This window comes from Cyprinodon variegatus, unplaced genomic scaffold (assembly GCF_000732505.1).
Source record: "Cyprinodon variegatus isolate N-32 unplaced genomic scaffold, C_variegatus-1.0 Scaffold296, whole genome shotgun sequence".
In the NCBI taxonomy this organism is placed as follows: domain Eukaryota; kingdom Metazoa; phylum Chordata; class Actinopteri; order Cyprinodontiformes; family Cyprinodontidae; genus Cyprinodon; species Cyprinodon variegatus.
The window spans coordinates 7,652-15,974 of record NW_015150749.1 but is presented as its reverse complement, the minus strand read 5'-3'; positions in this window follow the sequence as shown (position 1 = coordinate 15,974).

Sequence of the window (8,323 nt, the reverse complement as noted above, 5' to 3'; positions counted from 1 at the left end):
GAAAAGAGCATTTTGGCCTCAACTTCTGATTTGAAGCTTGGAACCAAAAACATCTGCTCAAATCTACTTTATATTCTTAGTTTTCAGCTCTAGATAATTGCCAGAAAAGATCATGGCTGTATCATTAATGGTTTGTCTTTTACAGCTACAGAGGCCAAAATGAGCTTTTCCCACTGTGAAAAGAGCGTTTTGGCCTCCATTAGCTGCATGTCCTTCCTGCTCTCTTCATCCTCATACCTGTCAGATTCAAGGCCGGCTAAAGGCAGGGGCCAGAGGGGCCAACACCCCCTCAGAGCTGATCTGCTTGAAGACAGAACTTTCTCATCTCTCTGTCCGCTCCGCTCCTTGCAGTGAGCTTAGCAGAACCCTCAGCTTCCATTCAGGCTGCAGTTTTTCTGAGGAATAAATGTTTCATTGATCATTTTAGTTCATCTCAGCATTGATGGTAGAGAAACACCAAAAGCTCATCTGCAACTCCCAGTTTGAACTGGTTTCAGTGGTCCAGACTGACATTTTGCTCCAGCTCAGCTCACTGGCTGAACTAAATGTGGACCTTTGATGACGAAAACATGTCGAGTCATGGGTGTGAGTTTTTGTTGATGGGAAAAGACTGGATAAAAATATTAGCAGGTGGTCTGTCACACATTTATAATGCATGGTTGTGCAGTATCAGCTGTGCAGCTGCATCCTTGTTGGACATGCCTTCCACCTGGTGTGTAGCGGTGCACATTCTGCATGACCAGAGATGGACCATGGCAGCAAAGGCAAGGGGGAAATAATCCGGAATGGTCCAGTACTGCACGCCTAACTCTGAAAAGCTCTTCCAGTTGTGCTTGTGCAGAAATGTGTCTTTGCACGCACGTAGCTCAGAGTCTGCGCTTTACACTCTACACTGAGGGTTGGCCCTCAGCAGTAATGGCTTTTCCTGCCCTCGCTACTTAAATATTTATATGTGGCTGATCATCCTGTGCCAAGCATAAAAAATTATTTTGTGTAACTATCAGGATTTTATATTTCATCCAGCTCACAAGAGGCGATGCTAAAACTTCTTTAATTTATACTAAAATGAATCCCTAAATTATATCCAAAGAAAATATTGAATTGCATACTGTTTTTTTTTTCCGGATAAAGACCCAGATGAAAAGGTGAATATTTCTTATAATATCTCTCTCTCATAGTCCTTTTTTCTTTCTATTTAAATATTTCATCATTTTAGTTGACATATTATTGAAATCTCTGTCCAAATTGTCATGGCATTTGTTAGAAAAATGTATTTCTTATCATTTTATTTCTTTTTTGTTTTTGTTTTGTTTTTTTGTTTTGTTTTTTTTGCAGTGTCCTGTCTTGCATTGTGGCAATAATAATAATTGTCTTGATGCCAAAAGGAGCCCAACAGATTTTACTTTCACAAGTGTAGCGGTATGGCAATTGCCATACTGCTCCACTTGTTTCATGCATATAAATAGCTTTATTATAATTATGCAGGGAGTTTTACAGTTTATATGGACACTGCAATGTTAGTAGAGCAGAAAAACAGAAGAAGAAAAAGGAAAAAGAAAAGATGGAAGAAAGAGGAGATAGAAAGGAGACAATGACAAAACATTTTCAGTCTGCTTCATCACCTGTAACGACATGAAAAAAGAACAGCACAACCAAAAGACATGGTACGAGATATACAATAAAGCAACACCTTGAAACTATCGCTAAAGTAATATTATTAAGTCTGACATGTACTCTGTGTTACCTGAAGATATGAATGTTTGGAAGTGAATCTCTAAGTACCTGAAGCCTAGCACCTGTAGTTGTTTGTGAGGGTGAACTTGTGCATGTAAAGTTTTAACTTAGAAAAAATGCTCAATAGTGGTTGTGGAGAGCCGGAGAGGCACACCCCCCAGAGCACTGAGTCCAGCGCCGGGAGACCCAAAGCCCCAGACACCCAAAGGGACCCCAAGAGTGAAGGCACCAAGGGGGGGCCAGCCCCGGAAATCAGACCCCCACCAAGGGAGGAGGAGAGACAGCCCCGAAGAAGCCCCCCAGCCACTGCCGGCGGAGTCCGTGGCCTCCGCCGGCAGCCGGCCACCCTGAAGTAGGCCCGGGCACCGAACACCGGCCCCCCCACGGCACTGACCAAAACGCCCCAGCCCCACAGAGCACCGAAACACGCCCCGCCCCCCGGCACCAAGCCCCGGCGACCGGCCGCAACACCCACCGCGACCGCACCACCCAGGAAAAACACACAGGTGCATGGGCACAGGCCCATGCGCCTGCGGCCGGGGCCCATGCGCATCCGCCGCGAACCGGCCGTGAGCGCCGCGGGACCCCCCAAAACGCCCCCCTGGCCAAAAGCGCAGCCCCACCCCACCAAGGCCGATGCCAACAGCGTGCAATGCAATACACCGCGCACAGAATCAACCCAAGAGCAGAAAAGCCGCACGGCGCAAAACGGCAAGAAGAGCACACCGCAGCCGGCCCAACCACCCCCCACCCAGCAGCCCGAGGGGCAGCACAAAGCCAGAGCGGAGCGAAACACATCGCTCCCCCACCGGACGAAGCCAAAGCAGCACAGCCACGTCCGCCGCCACCCCCCCGCTGCCCGCACCTTTTATTTTATTTCAAGTTACAGGCATCTGGCCAAGGAATGTAAAGTATTGTTCTGAATGAGGAGAGCAAATATTTCTCTCAGGGCCTGGAATTATCCAGCTATGCAGCCGTAGGTGACTGATAACTTCTGACCCCTCCTGGTAACTTTTGACCACTCCTGTAATTCCTTTGAAGTCCAATAATAAAAGCAGCAGAAAAGAGAGGTTTGGGCAGAGTTGAGTACAGACTTTTCAAGGTGTCTAACCCTTGGTCTTTTCTGCAGAAAAGAAACGAACACTTGCTCTGTTTGGTTTTTATTTCTAGTGTCATGATGGGTTTAAGGTTCTTAGCCCACATGCAGAACACAACGGAGGCTGGGTAAAAGTTTAACAGAGTTTATTGAAGTTTTACAAAACACAAGATTATGTACTGGGTCAGGAACTGGTCCGGGCTGGTTCACTGAAGTCTGCAGAGATGATAGTTTGATTAGAAGACAGGCAGATTAGTTATGAGTCTTTGATAATTCAGGATTGTACCTTGACTGAGTCCGGGCTTCTCTTTGAGAGAGAGAGGGAACCGTTGGGTCCAGAGACTGTTTGTTCAGCAGAGTTCAAAAGCAGCTGCAGCGTCTAGCTTCTGACTTTGAATGGCAGACCTTGATCAGAGTTTCCAGCTCTTCACTAAGAGCAGCAGGGGAATCCACATAGGAATCTTCAGGTTGGCTCACCAGGGCAGGTTTGGCAGGTTAAGCTCATCCAGAGCTTCAGGCTAGACACAGGTTTCCTGTGAGGCGAAAACAGATGAGAGTTAGAATCTGATCTCTCTCAAGAGACGACTAAGATTCTTCAGTTTCAAGGCTCAGGTTGCTAACCAAACTAAGGTCAACACTGCGGCATCGGAGCAAGGTCTGGCAGCTGGTTATATAGGAGAGGTCTCCTGATAAGAAGATGCGTCTCAGGTGTGCTGGAAGACTCCAGCTCCAGGAGACCCACGGCGCACTCTGCTGGAGGAAGGTGGTACAGCTCCAGATGCCAACATCTAGGACAATAAGTGGTTATGATTATTAACCCCTATCAGTGTTACAAGGCAATTGTATAGGTAGGTTCTGTGTTTATTTTTTCTTATATCAGACCCTTATGAAGTTAAATCTACTTTAACCCCCCCCCCCCCGCAAAAAAAAAAAAAAGAAATTAAGAAATAAATAAACAGCTATAAAAAAAAAAAATAAAGCCAAAATTGCCAAAGTAGAAAGATGAATGTTTTGGTTCTTTGCTTTTTTTTGGAGCAATGAAGATTTCATTGATCTGTGTGTAATGCAGAATTCATAGTAGATCAGGAAGTGTTTGCTTCGGGATGGAAACCTTGCATATCTAAAACCATTCCTTTATTGGACATTTTGTTAGCTTGTCTGTCTGCTATATTGACCAATATGATGTGTTGAACTAGATCTGTTATTTTCGCAAATTTTGTGAGACATTTTTTATAAAGTAGAGCATTAATTCATAAAAACGTTTCTTTGAATTGTAAAAAATCAGTGTTCTGCCTAACAGAAATGATGATCTGCACGGCAGCATTCTATACCCAGCAACTGTAGTATCTAGAGAAGAGCTGTCAGTCTGGTAGAGAATCTGGTTGCTACTCGAAATTCTAAAGGTTAAGTGTTTTATAAATTGGATTAAAAAAACTCACTAAAACTAGACTAAAACCTTTTTGAGTTTTTGTCGACTGAAACCAACTAAAACTATCACATATAGTAATGACTAAAATGTGACTAAAACTGATAATAGTTTTCATCCTGAAGACTAAAACTAAGACTAAATCTAAGATAGCTGTCAGATACAATGCTGCAGAGAACAAATACAGAATAAAAAATAAGATAAGTAAAGAAGCAAAAGAGCAAACAGAAAAGTGACTTACTGAAACTGGGACTGAATTACATGTTAACTAAGAGTCTTTATTTCCTTCTTAGATGGGCTTCAGGCTGAGGAGAAAAGAGCAGGGTCTCCATCATCCAGCTGTGTTTCTATGAAGAGTGACCGGTCCAAAGATCATCCTTTTTCAGTAATGATCCTGGAGCAGCAGTGTGAGTCTTCCGCTACTAGATGCTATAATCATGTTTAAACATGATAAACCTGCTTCCCTAGGCTCTGGTCTGGTTAACTTCCCGACCTGCGACGGCCAGTCGGATCTCTCCTTTCTGTGTTTCCATGGTAACAGGAGTACGAGGCTTCACCAACATCCAGGAGGAGGAGTACTTCAGGAAGAGGTTCAGTAATGGAGAGCTGTCCATCCACCAAACAATCCTACAAACTCAACTGGATTCTGTTACTGTGATTCACTGATCTGCCTGTCAGACTCTGTTCCCTATCAGCTGAGGAACCAACAGAACATATTCCTCAGAGTTTAGGCTGGATAGAATCAGCTTCCTGCTCTACAGGACATGTTATGTTTTGCTAAGAATGTCCCCCTTTGCTTACCGTATATTATTCTGGGAAGAATGGGTAACACGGATGTTGTTGTTGTTAGCCTGTGAAGCTAATTAAAGTTACGCCAAGCATACTCCTGCCTCCGGAGCCGTTATTGCCTTTATGAAGTGGGATAAAATATAACAAGTGGCGACAAGGATAGTACGAATCTACGCCGGCAAGTTACGAGACATTCACCGTCTTTTACGGGGAGAGGATGCTGGATTATGTTCTCCAATTCATCTTCCGAGGAGGAAATATTCGGCGCCCCGGAGCCAGAGCAACCCAACGCTGAGCAGCTCATGGAGCCCAGTACTAATACGAGCAGTCCGAATCAACCTGAAGTAAGGGAAACAACCCCAGCAATGGCGGGAGTTATTGGCAATATTGGCCCCTTTGACAAAAATGTTGAACAATGGAGCTCATACACCGAACGTTTTGATTACTTTTTCCAGGCTAACGGCATTGCTAATCACAAAATGGTGCCCACATTCCTGGCTGTGATGGGACCTAAAACTTTCAATCTATTACATGACTTACTTCAACCCACAAAGCCTGGGGAAAAGACATATGCTGAAATTGTGAAGGTTTTGTCAGACCATTTTTCACCCAAGCCATTATTAATCGCTGAGAGGTTCAGGTTTCATAAACGTGATCAAGAAGAAGGAGAGTTGGTGTCCGTGTTTGTTGCGGCACTGAGAAAATTGGCGGAATATTGCGAATTCGGTAACGTGCTAAATGACAAGTTGAGAGACAAGCTGGTGTGCTGCCTTAAAGATCAAGCAGCGCAAAAGAGATTGCTAGCCACTAAAAATTTAACATTGGACAAAGCTATCAGCATTAGCATTGAAAACAGACAAGACTACAAAAAAGGGAAGAAAAAAAGGCCAGTTCATACAGTAAAACAAGATGAACGGTCTAGTGAGTCGGATGAAGAGTTGGAGGTGAATGTACATACAATGAAAATAAATAAAGTGGATGCTGATGACGAGGGTTATTGGGCAAGGCCCCTGCTAGAAGGTCACCCCGTAAAAATGCAGATTGACACTGGATCCAAAGCATCCATTGTCTCAAAAAGGGTGTATAAAAGTCACCTACAACACTTGGCTTTGATGTCACTGTCCAAAGCGACAACCAGGTGAGGACCCTCCCTCTCTATGTAGCTAAGGGGGACTGTCCTTCCATCTTAGGCCGGGTCTGGTTGGAGAACCTGAAAGTAAACTGGCAAACAGTGAAGATGCTGTCTCCAAGCTCCAGTGAGCTAGCAGCTCTTTTACAGAGGAACCAAGACGTAATCAAAAGCGAGCTAGGCCTCATAAAAGACATCACTGCTAAGCTTAGTTTCAAAGCAGAGGCGAGACTGAAATTTCTTAAAGCCAGATCGGTGCCGTATGCCATACGCTCTAAGGTGGAAGTTGAACTTGATACCTTTGTTACTAGTGGCGTGCTGGAGCCAGTTGCTATTAGTGAGTGGGCTACGCCTATTGTTCCGGTGCCTAAAAGAAATGGGGACATCCGCATCTGTGGAGATTTCAAAGTGACGCTAGATCCTGTGCTAGCTCCTGAACAATATCCCTTTAAATCTTTTTGCTGGACTGAGTCATGGACAGAAATTTAGCAAAATAGATTTAAATCAGGCCTATTTGCAGATGTGCGTCGAAGAAGAGTCCCGAGAACTCCTCACTATAACAACACAAAAAGGCCTATTCAGATCCTTTCAGCATCACGTCAGCACCGGCCCATTTTCAGCGTGCCATGGACCAGATCCTCAGTGGTCTCCCTGGTGTACAATGCTACCTCGATGACATTTTGTGCACCGGAGCCACTGATGAAGAACATCTGCGCAATCTGGATGCAGTCCTCCAGCGGTTACAGGGCTACGGCCTCAGAGGGCGTAAGGATAAATGTGAATTTTTTAAGCCCTCAGTTGAGTATTTGGGGCATGTTATCGATGCTAAAGGATTACACACCACCCCGTCCAAGAGCCGCGCCATTGCTAATGCACTTCCATCCCAAAGTGTGGGTCAGCTATGCTCCTTCCTTGGATTACTCAACTATTATGGCCGGTTCATACCCAACTTAGCAACCATATTAAAGCCCCTGCACAGCCTTCTCTGCAAAGGAAAAGCCTGGAACTGGAGTGAGGCATGCCAGAAGGCCTTTCAGGAGGCAAAAGATACGTTGCTGAAGTTGGGGGTGCTCACACATTTTGACCCCTCCTTACCCATACAACTCGCTTGTGATGCTTCGCCCTATGGAGTGGGAGCGGTCAGTTCCCACATACTGCCTAATGGGGAAGAAAAACCTATCGCCTTTGCCTCACGAACATTGAACAAAGCAGAGTCTAATTATGCACAAATAGAGAGAGAGGCCCTGAGCATTATCTTTGGGGTGCTGCGTTTCCACCATTATCTGTATGGACGGCGGTTCACTCTCCTTACTGATCACAGGACCCTCACTACAATCCTGGGACCACATTGAAGCATACCGTCATTGGCTGATAGCCGAATGCAGTGCTGGGCCATGCTGTTATCAGCTCATTCATATGAGATCGAATATCGCAAGGCAGACCAACACCAAAATGCTGATGGGTTATCCAGGCTTCCACTACCTGTTACCAAACCAGAAACCAACTGTGAAGAGGTTTTCTACTTCAGCCAGGTGGAAGGGGCACCTGTCACAGCTGCACAGGTAAAGAGGGCAACGCGCACTGATCCGGTGTTGACAGGGGTCACAGATATGATGACAAAGGGCCATTTCGTCAGCGATGCTCCAGGTTTTCATCTTTACCTGTCCAGGAAAACGGAACTATCGATACAGTCGGGGTGTTTGCTGTGGGGAAGGAGGGTGGTCATTCCACCAACACTACACAAGACAATTCTGCAACAATTACATGCCGGCCATAGTGGATTCATGTGCATGAAGGAATTGGCAAGGAGTTTCTTTTGGTGGCCAGGAGTGGACAGAGAAATCGAGAACGTAGCAAAGTGCTGCCACACATGCCAGAGGGCCCAAAACATTCCACCGCTAGCGCCCCTACACCCCTGGAAGTTTCCTGAAGAACCATGGCAGCGAATACACGTAGATTTTGCGGGACCAATTCAATTCAATTCAGTTTATTTATATAGCGCCATATTCACAACACATGTCATCTCAAGGCACTTTACAGTTCAACCAGATCATACAGTGAAATTGATACAAAGTTCTCTAAGGAAAACCAGTTGATTGTATCGATTCATTGACTCAAATACAATCCCTCACACTAAGCATGCTTGTAG